We start from the raw sequence: 13564 nt of genomic DNA on the forward strand, positions 1-13564 counted from the left end.
GCACGAGCCTCTAGACCAGTGTCACCCACCAGGGGACAGGCATAAAAAGCAAGAATACTACAATCCAGCAGTCTGTGGAACTGAGTCTGCAAACACAGAAATTTGGACAAAATGAGGCAGTAGAGGAATATGTTCCAGATGAAGGAACATGATAAAACCTCAGAAGAACAACTAAGTGAAACAGAGATAGGCAATCTACCAGAAAAGACTTCAGAATAACAAACATAAAGATGATCCAAGATCTCGGAAAAAGAATGGATGCAGAGTGAAAAGTTACAAGAAGTTTTTAACAAAGAGTTAGAAAATACAGAGAACCAAGCACAGTTGAAGAATACAACAACTGAAATGAAAAATACACTAGAAGGAACCAATAGCAGAATAAGTGAGGCATAAGAATGGGTAAGTGAGCTGGAAGACAGAATGGAGGAAATCACTGCCATGGAACAGAAGAAAGAAAAAAGAATGAAAAGAAATGAGGACAGTTTAAGAGGCCTCTGGGACAACATTAAATGAACCAACCTTTGCATTATAGGGGTCCCAGAAGGAGAAGAGAGAGAGAGAAAGGGCCTGAAAAAATATTTGAAGAGATAATAGCTGAAAATTTCCTTAACATGGGAAAAGAAACAGTCACCCAAGTCCAGGAAGCGCAGACAGTCCCAGGCAGGATTAACCCAAAGAGGAACATGCTGAGACACATATTAATCAAACTGACAAAAATTAAAGACAAAGAGAAAATATTAAAAGTAACAAATGAAAAGCAACAAATAACATACAAGGGAATCCCCATAAGGTTATCAGCTGATTTTTCAGCAGAAACTCCACAGGCCAGAAGGAAGTGGCATGATATATTTAAAGAGACAAAGAAGGACACTATGTAATAATCAAGGGGTCAATCCAAGGAGAACTTATAACAACTATAAATATATATGTACCCAACACAGGAGAACCTCAATATATAAGGCAAATGTTAACAGATATAAAAGGAGAAATTGACAGTAACACAGTAATTATGGGGGACTTTAACACTCCACTTACATCAATGGACGGATCATCCAGACAGAAAATCAGTAAGAAAACCCAGGCCTTAAATAACACATTAGACCAGAAGGACTTAATTGAGATCTATAGAGCATGCCACCCAACTTTGAAGCCCTGCCTGTAGCCCTGACTGAACATGGAGTCCAGCCAGTGACACCATCTGGTCAGGGAGCATGGCCTGAGACCCCACCCAACCAGAAGCAATTGCAGAGCCCAAACCCTGTGTCATCACAGAGTCTAACCAGTGGCACTGCCATGCCAGGGAACACAGACTACAACTTCATCCAACCAGAGGTGATTGCCGAGCCCAGTTAGTGGCCCTGCATGACTGCAGAGTACAGTCAGCCCTGCCCAATCAAGGAACCCACTCAGTGGCCCTACTTGAACATGGAGCCCAGCCATCAGACCCACCCAACCACAGAGCTCAGCCAGTGGCACACCCCCAATGTTACAGTATGGGCAGTGGCATCTCCCAACTAAAGACACCAGTAGCAAGTCCCACCTGCCCACAGATCATCCAGTAACCCAAGCTGAGCTGACTGGTGAAGGCCTTTCCATGCCAAAGTGAACCTGTAAAGTCTGGAAGAGGAGACCACTTACTCCAATGCACAGATACAAACACAAGGAATCAAGAATGAAGTAAACATGACAGAACCAAAGGAAACTAATAAAGTTCCAATAACTGACCCTAAAGAAATAGAGATCTATGAACTATCTGACAAAGAATAAAGAATAATCCTCTTAAAGCAGTTCAGTGAACTATATGAACACACAGACAACTAAAAAAAATTAAGAAAATAATGTATAAACAAAATGAGAAGTTCAACAGGAAATAGAAACCATAAAAAAACTAACCCCAAACAGAAATCCTAGAGCTGAAGAATACAGTGACTGAACTGAAGAATTCAATAGAGAGCTTCAATAGCAGACTTAACTAAATTGAAGAAAGAATCAGTGAACTAGAAGATAGGTCATTTGAAAATAACCAGTCAGAGGAATACAATGAAAAAAGAATAAAAAAGACAGAAGAAAGCATACAGAACTCATGGGACATCATCAAAAGAAACAATATACACATTATGGAAATCCCAGAAGGAGAAGAGAAAGAGAAAGGGACAGAACATCAAATTAAAGCAATAATCGCTGAAAATTTCCCAAATTTGGGGAGGGAAATGGCCATCCAGATTGATGAGGCTCAAAGGACCTCACATAAGTTGAAACTGAAAAGGGCTAGGCTTAAGAATTTTTATAATTTAATTGTCAAAAGTCAAAGACAAAAAGAGGTGTTCTTCAAGCAGAAATAAAAAGATGCCAATTAACATCAGAAAAACATATGAATGTGTAAAACTCACTGGTAGTAATAAATATATATATATAGTCAAAGACAGATTCCCTAATATTGTAATGGTGGTGTGTAATTCACTTACAAGTCTAGTTTAAAAGTTACAAAAACAAACATATTAAAAATAACCAAAACTATAATAATTTGTTATTGGACACACAGTATGAAAACAATGTAAATTGTGACATCAATAACATAAAATGTGAGGAAGAGAGAAGTAAAAGTAGAAAGTTTCTGTATGCTATCAAAGTTAAGTTGTTATCAGTTTAAAATATGACTTTATAAATATATTTTATGTAAGCATTATGGTGACTACAAAGGAAAAGTCTGCAGTAGGTATGCAAATGATTATGATAAAGAGTCAAAGAGCTTCAAGATGGTGGAGAAGTAAGATGTGGAGATCACCTTCCTCCCCACAAATACATCGGAAATACATCTACATGTGGAACAACTCCTACAGAACACCTACTGAACACTGGCAGAAGACCTCAGACTTCCCAAAAGCCAAGAAACTCCCCACGTACCTGGGTAGGGCAAAAGAAAAAAGAAAAAAACAGACAAAAGAATAGGGATGGGACCTGAACCTCTGGGAGGGAGCTGTGAAAGAGGAAACGTTTCCACACACTAGGAAGACCTTTCACTGGCGAAGACAGGAGGTGGAGGGGGAGAATCTTTGGAGTCATGGAGTAGAGTGCAGCAACAGGGGTGCAGAAGGCAAAGCAGAAAGATTCCAGCTCAGAGGATCAGTGCCGACAAGCACTTACCAGCTTCAGACGCTTGTCTGCTAACCTGCTGGGGCTGGTGGGGTCTGGGAACTGAGGCTCAGGCTTCGGAGTTCAGATCCCAGGGAGAGGACTGGGGTTGGCGGCATGAACACAGCCTGAAGCGGGCTAGTGCGCCACAGCTGGCCAGGAGGGAATCCGGGAAAAAGTCTGGACCTGCCTAAGAGGCAAGAGACCATTGTTTCAGGGTGCGCAAGGAGAGAGGATTCAGAGCACCACCTAAACGAGCTCCAGAGATGGGCGCAAGCTGTGGCTATCAGCGTGGACCCCAGAGACAGGCATAAGAAGCTAAGGATGTTGCTACAGCCACCAAGAAGCTTGTGTACTAGCACAGGTCACTATCCACACCTCCCATCCCAGGAGCCTGTGCAGCCCGCCACTGCCAGGGTACCGTGATCCAGGGACAACTTCCCAGGGAGAACACACAGTGTGCCTCAGGCTGTTGCAACATCACGCAGGGCTCTGCCACCACAGTCTCACCCTGCATTCTGTACCCCTCCCTCCCCCTGGCCTGAATGAGCCAGAGCCCCCTAATCAGCTGCTACTTTAACCCCAACTTGTCTGGGCAGGGAACAGATGCCCTCAGGCGACCTACATGCAGACATGGGACCAAATCCAAAGCTGAACCCCAGGAGATGTGCAAATAAAGAAAAGAAAGGGAAATTTCTCCCAGCAGCTTCAGAAGCAGCAGTTTAAATCTCCACAATCAACTTGATGTACCCTGCATCTGTGGAATACCTGAATAGACAACGAATCATCCCAAAATTGAGGTGGTGGACTTTGTGTGATTGTGTCTCTATAGCTTTGCTTTTACCATTGGTCCTAGGGTTCTGTCTGTCCTTTTTTTTTTTTTTTTTTTTTTGTATAGTTTTTAGCACTTGTTATCATTGGTGGATTTGTTTTTTGGTTTGGTTGCTCTCTTCTTTCTTTCTTTTTATTACTTTTTAATTTTTAATATTTTTTAAAATTTCTTACTTTTTAATAACTATTTTATTTTATTTATTTTTCTTTCTTTCTCCCTTTTCTTCTGAGTTGTGTGGCTGACAGGGTCTTGGTGCTCCAGTCAGCTATCAGGCCTCTGCCTCTGAGGTGGGAGAGCCATGTTCAGGACATTGGTCCCTCAGAAACCTCCCGGCTCCATGTAATATCAAACGGCAAAAGCTAGCCCAGAGATCTCCATCTCAATGCTAAGACCCAGCTCCACTCAATGACCAGCAAGCTACAGTGCTGGACACCCTATGCCAAACAACTAGCAAGACAGGAACACAACACCACCCATTAGCAGAGAGGCTGCCTAAAATAATAATAAATTCACAGACACCCCAAGACACACCACTAGACGTGGTCCTGCCCACCAGAAACACAAGATCCAGCTTCATCACCAGAACACAGGCACCAGTCCCCTCCACCAGGAAGTCTGCACAGCCCACTGAACCAACCTTAGCCACTGGGAGCATACACCAAAAACAACAGGAACTATGAACCTACAGCCTGTGAAAAGGACCCCAAACACAGTTAGTTAAGCAAAATGAGAAGACAGAGAAACACACAGCAGATGAAGGAGCAAGGTAAAAACCCAACAGACCAAACAAATGAAGAGAAAATAGGCAGTCTACCTGAAAAAGAATTCAGAGTAATGATAGTAAAGATGATCCAAAATCTTGGAAATAGAATGGAGAAAATACAAAAAATGTTTAACAAGGACCTAGAAGAACTAAATAGCAAACAAACAATGATGAACAACAAAATGAATGAAATTAAAAATTCTCTAGAAAGAATCAATAGCACAATAACTGAGGCAGAAGAAAGGATAAGTGACCTGGAAGATAAAATAGTGGAAATAACTACCACAGAGCAGAATAAAGAAAAAAGAATGAAAAGAATTGAAGAGAGTCTCAGAGACCTCTGGGACAACATTAAATGCACCAACATTCGAATTATAGGGGTCCCAGAAGAAGAAGAGAAAAAGAAAATTTGGGACTGAGAAAATATTTGAAGAGCTATACTTGAAAACTTCCCTCATATGGGAAAGGAAATAGTCAATCAAATCCAGGAAGCACAGAGAGTCCCATATAGGATAAATCCAAGGAGAAACACGCCAAGACACATATTAATCAAACTATCAAAAATTATATACAAAGAAAAAATATTAAAAGCAGCAAGAGAAAAACAACAAATAACATACAAGGGAATCCTCATAAGGTTAACAGCTGATCTTTCAGCAGAAATTCTGCAAGCCAGAAGGGAGTGGCAGGACATATTTAAAGTGATGAAAGGGAAAAACCCACGACCAAGATTACTCTACCCAGCAAGGAGCTCATTCAGATTCGACGGAGAAATTAAAAACTTTACAGACAGGCAAAAGCTAAGAGAATTCAGTACCACCAAACCAGCTTTATAACAAATGCTAAAGTAACTTCTCTAGGCAGGAAACACAAGAGAAGGAAAAGACCTACAAAAACAAACCCAAAACAATTAAGAAAATGGTAATAGGAACATACATATTGATAACTACCTTAAATGTAAATGGATTAAATGCTCCAACCAAAAGACATAGACTGGCTGAATGGATACAAAAACAAGACCTGTATATATGCTCTCTGGAAGAGACCCACTTCAGACCTAGGGACACATACAGACTGAAAGTGTGGGGATGGAAAAAGATATTCCATGCAAATGGAAATCAAAAGAAAGCTGGAGTAGCAATTCTCATATCAGACAAAATGGACTTTAAATTAAAGAGACAAAGAATGACACTACATAATGATCAAGGGATCAATCCAGGAAGAAGACATAATAATTGTAAATATTTATGCACCCAACATAGGAGCACTTCAATACATAAGGCAAAAGCTGACAGCCATAAAAGGGGAAATCGATAGTAACACAATCACAGTAGGGGACTTTAACACCCCACTTTCACCGATGGACAGATCATCCAAAATGAAAATAAATAAGGAAACACAAGCTTTAAATGATACATTAAAGAAGACGGACTTAATAGATATTTATAGGACATTCCATCCAAAAACAACAGAATACACTTTCTTCTCAAGTGCTCATGGAACATTCTCCAGGATAGATCATATCTTGTGTCACAAATCAAGCTTTGGTAAATTTAAGAAAATTGAAATCGTATCAAGTATCTTTTCTGACCACAACACTATGAGACTAGATATAAATTACAGGAAAAAATCTGTAAAAAATACAAATACATGGAGGTTAAAAAATACACTACTAAATAACCAAGAGATCACTGAAGAAATAAAAGAGGAAATCAAAAAATACCTAGAAACAAATGACAATGAAAACACGATGACCCAAAACCTATGGGATGCAGCAAAAGCAGTTCTAAGAGGGAAGTTTATAGCAATACCTACCTCAAGAAACAAGAAACATCTCAAATAAACAACCTAATCTTACACCTAAAGCAATTTGAGAAAGAAGAACAAAAAAATCCCCAAAGTTAGCAGAAGGAAAGAAATCATAAAAATCAGATCAGAAATAAATGAAAAAGAAATGAAGGAAACAATAGCAAAGATCAATAAAACTAAAAGCTGGTTCTTTGAGAAGATAAACAAAATTGATAAACCATTAGCCAGACTCATCAAGAAAAAAGGGAGAACCCTCAAATCAACAGAATTAGAAATGAAAAAGGAGAACTAACAACTGACACTGCAGAAATACAAAGGATCATGAGAGATTACTACAAGCAACTGTATGTCAATAAAATGGACAACCTGGAAGAATTGGACAAATTCTTAGAAAAATACAACCTTCCAAGACTGAACCAGGAAGAAATAGAAAATATAAACAGACCAATCACAAGCACTGAAATTGAGACTGTGTTTAAAAATCTTCCAACAAACAAAAGTCCAGGACCAGATGGCTTCACAGGCGAATTCTATCAAACATTTAGAGAAGAGCTAACACCTATCCTTTTCAAACTCTTCCAAAATATAGCAGATGGAGCAACACTCCCAAACTCATTCTACAAGGCCACCATCACCCTGATACCAAAACCAGACAAAGATGTCACAAAGAAAGAAAACTACAGGCCAATATCACTGATGAACATAGATTCAAAAATCCTCAACAAAATACTAGCAAACAGAATCCAACAGCACATTAAAAGGATCATACACCATGATCAAGTGGGGTTTATCTCAGGAATGCAAGGATTCTTCAATGTATGCAAATCAATCAATGTGAATAACCATATTAACAAATTGAAGGAGAAAAACCATATGATCATCTCAATAGATGCAGAATAAGCTTCTGACAAAATTCAACACCCATTTATGATAAAAACCCTCCAGAAGATAGGCATAGAGGGAACTTACCTCAACATAATAAAGGCCATATATGACAAACCCACAGCCAACATCGTTCTCAAGAGTGAAAAACTGAAACCATTTCCTCTAAGATCAGGAACAAGACAAGGTTGTCCACTCTCACCACTATTATTCAACATAGTTTTGGAAGTTTTAGGCACAGCAATCAGAGAAGAAAAAGAAAGAAAAGGAATCCAAACTGGAAAAGAAGTAAAGCTGTCACTGTTTGCAGATGACATGACACAATACATAGAGAATCCTAAAGATGCTATCAGAAAACTACTAGAGTTAATCAATGAATTTGGTAAGGTAGCAGGATACAAAATTAATGCACAGAAATCTCTTGCATTCCTATATACTAATGATGAAAAATCTGAAAGAGAAATTAAGGAAACACTCCCACTTACCATTGCATCAAAAAGAATAAAATACCTAGGAATAAACCTACCTAAGGAGACAAAAGATCTGTATGCAGAAAACTATAAGCTGCTGATGAAAGAAATTAAAGATGATACAAACAGATGGAGAGGTATACCATGTTCTTGGATTGGAAAAATCAACACTGAAAATGACTACACTACCCAAAGCAATCTACAGATTCAGTGCAATCCCTATCAAACGACCAATGGCATTTTTCACAGAACTAGAACAAAAAATTTTACAATTTGTATGGAAACACAAAAGACCCCGAATAGCCAAAGCAATCTTGAGACAGTAAAACAGAGCTGGAGGAATCAGGCTTCCGGATTTAGACTATACTTCAAAGCTACAGTAATCAATACAGTATGGTACTGGCACAAAAACAGAAATATAGATCAATGGAACAGTATAGAAAGCCCAGAGATAAACCCATGCACATATGGTCACCTTATCTTTGATAAAGGAGGCAAGAATATACAATGGAGAAAAAACAGCCTCTTGAATAAGTGGTGCTGGGAAACCTGGACAGCCTACATGTAAAAGAATGAAATTAGAACACTCCCTAACACCATGCACAAAAATAAACTCAAAATGGATTAAAGACCTAAATGTAAGGCCAGACACTATCAAACTCTTAGAGGAAAACATAGGCAGAACACTCCGTGACACAAATCACAGCAAGATCCTTTTTGACCCACCTCCTAGAGAAATGGAAATAAAACCAAAAATAAACAAATGGGACCTAATGAAACTTAAAAGCTTTTGTACAGCAGAGGAAACCATAAACAAGATGAAAAGGTAACCCTCAGAATGGGAGAAAATATTTGCAAATGAAACAACTGACAAAGGATTAATCTCCAAAATTTACAAGCAGCTCATGCATCTCAATATCAAAAAAACAAACAACCCAATCCAAAAATGGGCAGACGACCTAAATAGACATTTCTCCAAAGAAGATATACAGATTGACAACAAACACATGAAAGGATGCTCAATATCACTAATCATTAGAGAAATGCAAATTGAAACTACAATGAGGTATGACCTCACACCAGTCAGAATGGCCATCATCAAAAAATCTACAAACAGTAAATGCTGGAGAGGGTGTGGAGAAAAGGGAACCCTCTTGCACTGTTGGTGGGAATGTAAATTGATACAGCCACTATGGAGAACAGTATGGAGGTTCCTTAAAAAACTAAAAATAGAACTACCATATGACCAAGCAATCCCACTACTGGGCACATACCCTGAGAAAACCATAATTCAAAAAGAGTCATGTATCACAATGTTCATTGCAGCACTATTTACATTATCCAAGACATGGAAGCATCCTAAGTGTCCATCAACAGATGAATGGATAAAGAAGATGTGGCACATATATACAATGGAATATTACTCAGCCATAAAAAGAAACGAAATTGAGTTATTTGTAGAGAGGTGGATGGACCTAGAGTCTGTGATACAGAGTGAAGTAAGTCAGAAAGAGAAAAACAAATACCGTATGCTAACACATATATATGGAATCTAAAAAAAAAAAAAAAAGGTTCTGAAGAGCCTAGGGGCAGGACTGGAATAAAGACACAGACGTAGAGAATGGACTTGAGGACACAGGGAGGGGGAAGGGTAAGCTGGGACAAAGTGAGAGAGTGGCATGGACATATATACACTACCAAATGTAAAATAGGTAGCTAGTGGGAAGCAGCCACATAGCACAAGGAGATCAGCTCGGTGCTTTGTGACCACCTAGAGGGGTGGGGTAGGGAGGGTGGGAGGAAGACGCAAGAGGGAGGAGATATGGGGATATATGTATATGTATAGCTGGTTCACTTTGTCATAAAGTAGAAACTAACACACCATTGTAAAGCAATTATACTCCAATAAAGATGTTAAAAAAAAAAAGAGTCAAAACATATCACCACAAAAAAGTCATCAAATCACAAAGGAAGATAGCAAAAGAGGAAGCAAGGAACAAAAGATTTACAAAACAATCAAAAAACAGTTAATAAAATGGCAATAGTAGTCCCTATCTGTCAAAATTTACTCTAAACATAAATGGATTAATTCTCCAAATGTGAGACATAGAATGGCTGAATGAATTTTATTCAAAAAAAAAAACAAGATTCAGTGATATGCTGCCCACAAGAGACTCACTTTAACTTTAAGGATGCAGGTAGCCAGAAAGTAAAGAATGGAAAAAGATATTTCAAGCAAATGGTAACCAAAAGTAACCAGGGGTAGCTATATTTGTATCAGACAAAAGCTGTTCTAGGAGGGAAGTGTATAGTGATAAATGCATACATCAAGAAAAAAGAAAGATCTCAAAGAAAAAACTTAACTTTACCAAGGTTGGATCAGTAATTACAGATCTTCCAACAACAAAGAAAAATCCAGATGATTTCTCTGGTAAATTCTACCAAAGATTTAAAGAAAAATTCATGCCAATCCTTTTCAAATCCTTCCAAAAATTAGAGGGAACACTCCCCAACTCATTTTACAAAGCCAGGATTATCCTGATACCAAAGCCAGTTAAGAACACTACTAGAAAAGTAAACTACATCTCAATATCCCTGATGAATAGAGATGTAAAAATTTTCAACAAAATACAAGCAAACTGAATTCAGTAGCACATTAAAAGGATCATACACCATGATCAAGTGGAATTCATTCCTTGGATGTAAGGATGGTTCAACATATGTAAAGTGATTAATGTGATACATTACATTAAAAAATGAAAGATAAAAATCACACGATCATCTCAGTAGATGCAGAAAAAGCATTTGACAAAATTCAGTATCTGTTCATGACAAAAACTCTTAACAAATTAGGTACAGAAAGACGGTACCTTAATATTGCAAAAGTCTTATACGGCAAGCCCACAGCTAACATCATACGCAGTGGTGAAATGCTGAAAAATTTTTCTTTGTGATCAAGAACAAGACAAGGGTGCATACTCTTGCCACTCCTATTCAACATAGTACTGGAAGTCCTAGCTAGAGGAATCAGGCAAGAAAAAGAAATAAAAGGTATCCAAATCAGAAAGGAAGAAGTAAAATTTTCTTTGTTTGAAGATAATATAGAAAATTCTTATGACTCCACCAAAAAAAATACTGTTAGAAATAATCAACAAATTCATTAAAGTTGCAGGGTACAACATCCAGAAAATCAGCTGTGTTTCTATACACTAACAAGGAAACGTTTGATAAAGACATTTTTTAAAAATCTCATTCATAATAGAATCAAAAATAAGAAAATACTTAGGAATAAATTTAAACACAATGAAAGATCTGTACACTGAAAACTCTTAAGACTTCGATGAAAGAAATTGAAGATAAATGGAAAGATATTCTGCTTTCATCGATCAGAAGAATTAATATTGTAAAAATGTCTATACTACCTAAAGCCATCTATAGAGTCAATGCAATCCCTATCAAGATTCCAGTAGCATTTTTTAAAGAAATAGAAAAAAACTAAAGTTTGTATGGAACCACAAAAGACCCCAATTAGATAAGGCAATCCTGAGAAAGAAGAGTAAAGCTGGAGGCAACACACCTCCTGATTTCAAAGCTATAGTAATCTAAACGGTATGGTATCAGCATAAGAACAGACACACAGATGAATGGAATTAAAATAGACAATCCAGAAATAAACCCATGTGTCTCTGCTCAACTAATATTTAACAAGGGAGCCAAGAATACTCAATGGGGAAAAGAAGTCCTTAAAATATTAAAAATGCATGAATCTTTAGGGAATTATGCTAAGTGAAATAAGACAGACAGAGAAAGACAAATGTTGTATGATCTCACTTATATGTGGAATCTTAAAAGCAGAAACAAAAACAAAAAACCAAACTCATAGAAACAGAGAGAAGATTGGTGGTTGTTGCCAGGGGCAGATCAGGGCAGGGATGAAGATCTTAGTTATAAGATGAATAAGTTAGGTATGTACAGCATGGTGACTATAGTTAATAATACTGTATTGTATATTTGTATATTTGTACTCTTAAGAGAGTAGATCTTAAAAGTTTTCACCACACCTAAAAAATTGTAATAATATGCAAACTAACCTATTGTGGTAATTATTTCACAATATATACATGTATCAAATCATTACATTGTACACCTTAAACGTACACATACGTAAATTGTATCTCAGTAAAGCTGAAAAAAAGAAAAATAGACTATCTCCCCAGAATTTTGGAGCCAATTTTTAAAAACAAGTTAGCTTCAAGACCACTTATATCTTAAAAACTGCCTGAATAAAATAAGAAAACTGATGTTAACTTAATATTATAATCCTGAACTATATATCTGCAGATTAAAAAGGAGGTCACCCAGTTATAAAAAGGTAAAACAATTGATGAAAGACCATATCAATAAAAAAATTATCATTTTAGTGAGACTTGACCCTTATCTTCAAGGTATTCACAGCAAAAAGGAAAAATATGATAAATTATTGATAACTGCAATTCTCAATTTGAATTTTTCTGTCCTTGTAGAGACAATTAATACTTGATTTGTTAAAATTAAAAATTCACAAGTTCAAAAACCTAATTTTAAGCTTTTGGGGTCAACTAAAATCGTTTCATTCTATTTACACATCTACTACATTTTGCAACCACTTTTCAGAAACCTTTCACTACTTAATTGAATGCTTTTAATTTTTTAAACAGCATTTATAAAAATTATACCCTCAATTTCTTTTTTTAGTGCTTCAATTGTCTGATTAATAAACAAAAATTTCTCAAGTACCTACATTGCTCCTCTAAATCTAGTAAAAGGAAATTTATATGTATGATAAATCTTAAGCTCTTATAAACTATTAACCATATTGTTTAGAACCTTGGTAACAGTCTCCTATACTTTTCACCTTAAAATCATAATTCAAATTAATTAACAAAACTTCATATTTTAAAATGAAGTTTGAAATTAGAATGACATCCTGTTATGTATTGAAATACGCCTATTTCTCTTAAACATTCCAAATATTCAATACAGCAAATATACATATATTATTTCCAAATTTAGCTAAAATCTTAATACATTTTATTTATTTCAACATTTAAATATTTAATTCTATATCTTCTCAGGATTAAAAAAACAAAACAGAACAACTAACTAAAGTAACAACTTTGTCATCCTGACCAAAGCAAATATATTCAGGTTTCTTAAAGACCTAGAGCAGCGGTCCCCAACCTTTTTGGTACCAGGGACCGGTTTTGTGGAAGACAAGTTTTCCACAGATGGGGCGGGGGGTGGGGAGGGAGGTTCTGGTGGTAATGTGAGCGATGGGTCAGGCGGTCCTGTGAGCTATGGGGAGAGGCAGATGAAGCTTCACTCACTCACCCGCTGCTCACCTCGTGCTGTGTGGCCTGGCTCCTAACAGGCCAGGCGTTGGGGACCCCTGACCTAGAGAAACCCTTTGTTAGATCCTGGGCTTGATTCTTGCTGCAGTCATGATGAGATACAATGAGATCTCTTTGTTGTCACTATAAAAGGTACTTCAAAACTTGATAAAGGGATTGGTCTCTTGCCCATGTCCCAAGATTTAAATTCTATACTACTTAGTTTTTTGTCTACTTCCTCAAATCTACAATTCCAACCAAGATGTAACTAATTTCCCCCACTGCCACAATTAGATTTGTTTCTTTA

Source organism: Balaenoptera borealis, assembly GCF_965194805.1.
Source record: "Balaenoptera borealis genome assembly, chromosome: 1".
NCBI classification, from domain to species: Eukaryota; Metazoa; Chordata; class Mammalia; order Artiodactyla; family Balaenopteridae; genus Balaenoptera; species Balaenoptera borealis.